We start from the raw sequence: 3,625 nt of genomic DNA on the forward strand, positions 1-3,625 counted from the left end.
TTTGTGCCCTAACATATAGTTTATTCTGGATAACGTTTCAAATATACTTGAGGAAAAAATTGCGTTTTATTGCTTTGTTGGATAAAATATTCTATGTATATCTGTTAGGTCCAATTGGTCTTTAATGTTGTTCAAGACCTCTATGTTCTTTTATTCTGTCTTATAGTGTGTCTAGCTGTTCTATCATTAATAAAAAGTAAGGTATTAAAGTGTCTTATGTAATTATAGAACTGTCTATTTCTCCTTTTAATTTTATCAATGTTTGCTTAATATATTTAGGACCTCTGAAGTTTAGTATATATGTATTTATAATTGTTATATCTTTTAGATATTTCAACCCTTATATCATTAGATAATATCAACCTTTGTGTCTTGTAACAGTTTTTGACTTAAAACCTATTTTGTCTGATAATAGTTTAGCCAACCCTACTTTCTTTTGTTATTATTTCTATAGTGTATCTTTTCCATCTTTCACTTTCAACCTAAGCATGTCCTTAAATCTAAAATGAGTCTCTTCTAGACAGCATATAGTAGAATCATGTTTTTAAAAATTTAATTGACCAGTCTGTCTTTTGATTGGGAAGTTTATTTACATTTAAAGTTATTGCTGATAGGGAAAGACTCACAATTGACATTTTGTTATTTGCTTTCTGTGAGTCCTATAGTTTTTCATTGTCCCTCATTTCCTTCCTTCTTGCCTTCTTTATGTTTAGTTAATTATTTTTGTTGTGACACATTTTGATTACCTTCTCATCTTCCTTTGTGTATATTCTATAAATATTTTTCTATCTTGTAACCACGGGGATTACATAAAATATTATAAAATTATAACAATATGTTTTAATCTGATACCAACTTCAGTTGCATAAAAATGTTACTCTTTCAGAACTATATCCCTGTTATGTTGTTAACATAACAGATTACATTTTAATATATTGGGCATTTTTTTTTTAATGGAGCCTCTCTGTTGCTCAGGCTGGTGAGGAGGGCGAGATCTTGGCTCACTGCAACCTCCACCTCCCAGACTCAAACAATCCTCCCACCTCATCCTCCCAAGTAGCTAGGACTACAGGCGTGTGCCACCACACCTGGATGATGATGATGATGATGATGATGATGATGATTGTATTTAGAGACGTGGTTTCACCGTGTTGCCCAGGATGGTCTCAAACTTCTGGACTCAAGTGATCCACCCGCCTTGCCTTTCCAAAGTGCTGGGATTATCACACCTGTGATAATTATATCTCACAGGTGTGAGCCACTGTGCCCAGCCCTATTGTGTAGTATTAATGTGGATTTATTTTTTATGCTTTTGCTTTTATATCCTGTAGAGAAATAAAAAGTGAAATTATAAACCAAAATTATAATACTGGTTTTAGTATTTGTTCATGGGTTTACCTTTACCAAGGAACTTTATATTTTTATGCAGTTTTGAATTACTGTCTAGTATACATTTATTTAAATTTGAAGAAATCACTGTAGTATTTCTTATAGGGCAAGTCTGGTAGAAATAAATTTCTTTATTTGCTTTTCTGGGAATGTCTTAATTTGTCTCACATTTTTTAAAGAATAGTTTTGTCAGATATAGAATTATTGGTGAAGTTTTTTTCTCTTTCAGCACTTTAAATATATCTTCCTCTGTCTATTGGCTTGCATGGTTTCTGCTGAAAAATCTGATAATCTTATTGAGGATCTTGTATATGATAATTTGCTATTTTCTTGCTGCTTTCAATCTCTTTTTAAAAAATTTCTTTTAAAATTTTTGTGGGCACACAGAAGGTTTATATAATTATGAGATATATGGGGTATTTTGATACAAGTATACATTGTGTGATAATCACATCAGGGCAACAGGGGGATCTGTCACTTCAAGCATTTATCCTTTGTGTTACAAACAATTCATTTATACTCTTTTAGTTATTTTTAAGTGTACAATTATTATTGACTGTAGCCACCCTATTGTGCTATCAAATATTAGGTCTTATTCATTCTAACTACTTTTTGTACCCATTAATCATACCCACTTCTCCCTGACTTCCCTACCTCCCTTCCCAGCTTCTGGTAGTCATCCTTTAAGAATGTGTCTCTGCCTCTTGATAGCTTGATTATAATTGTGTCTCAGTGTAGTTTTCTTTGGGTTTACCTACTTGGAATTTGTTCAGCTTCTTGTGTTTGTATATCTATGTGTTTCCTCAAATTTGGGAAGCTTCTGGTCATTATTTCTTCAAATCGACTCTCTACTTCCTTCTCTCTCTTCTCCTGAGATTCCTTAATGTATATTTTCGTTGGCTTGATGGTATCACATAGTCCCTTAGGCTCCATTCACTTTTTTTTTTCTTTTTTTTTTTGATACTCAGACTTGATAATTTCAAATAACCTGACTTCAGGTTTGCTGATTCTTCCTGTTTTTTTATCTGCTGATGAATCCTTCTAATGTATTTTATCAATTCAATGTTTGTTTTGTAGCTCCAGAATTTGTTTGGTTATTATTATTATTTTTAAAGCTCTATTTGAACTTACTTGTGACAGTTGTTTTAAAGTCTTTGTCTAGTAAGTCCAAAGCCTTTGTTTCTTTAGAGTGGGTTTTGGAAATTTATTTTCCTTTGAATGAGTCATACTTCTGTTTCTTTGTATGACTTGTGATTTTGCTTTTGTTGAAAATTGGGGATTTGAAAAACAGCCACCTTTCCTAGTCTTTGTTGACTGTCTCTATGAAGAAGATGGTATACCTCTCATAAGGCCAACATGAAGGCTTAAGTTGTTTTCAGGTCTTTTGTCAGCATGCATATTCTCTGGGTCTGTTTGTATGCTTCCCTCCCATCCCAACTTCATTCCCCTGTATATACAGCTGCTTTTAAATGTCTTAATTTCCTTAAAAATCTCATCTCTACTTCTTCTCAGGGCCTGGAACTTTTGCATTATTTCTTTCTGCAATCTCTTCTCTCCACATGATTCATAAGTCAGAAGTCCCCCTGCAGTTTTCAAATGCCATGGTACCCACCACTGCCATCAGTGTCTTCCAACCTGATATCCAAACAGTGCTGGCATTTCTTTCTGAACTCCGTGTTAGATTATGTAGAAACCATTTCTGTGGTCAACCCACAGACAGGTCAGAGTATTGCAAACAAGTTTCACACTTTTCCTTTCATCCTGCAAGAGGGAACCAGAAAATGGGTCACTTCCTCCCAACAATGCCATGCTAGAGAGAGGGTAGGGCAAGACTGAGCTAAAATGCCACGATATTACTGTGATTTTTAGTATGGCTTTTTTTTTTTTTTTTTGAGTGGGCGTTTACTTGTTTGCTGCAGATCTTTGGTCTCCAGGGCTCCCATAAAGCTGTTTCAGTCAGTCATTTGTTGTTTACTAGATATTTCCTTGGAAGAATGAGAGTCTGGCTGGGTATGGTGGCTCATGCCTGCAATACCAACATTTTGGGAGGCTAAGGCAGGCAGATCATCTGAGGTCAGGAGTTAGAGACCAGCCTGGCCAACATGGTGAAACTCTGTCTCTACTAAAAACATATATATTAAAAAGTTCGCCAATCATGATGGCACATGCCTGTAATCTCAGGACTCAGGAGGCTGAGGCAGGAGAATTGCTTGAACCTGGGAGGTGGAGGTTCAAT

The sequence above is a fragment of the Cebus imitator genome, unplaced genomic scaffold (assembly GCF_001604975.1).
Source record: "Cebus imitator isolate Cc_AM_T3 unplaced genomic scaffold, Cebus_imitator-1.0 Scaffold2, whole genome shotgun sequence".
Lineage (NCBI taxonomy): Eukaryota > Metazoa > Chordata > Mammalia > Primates > Cebidae > Cebus > Cebus imitator.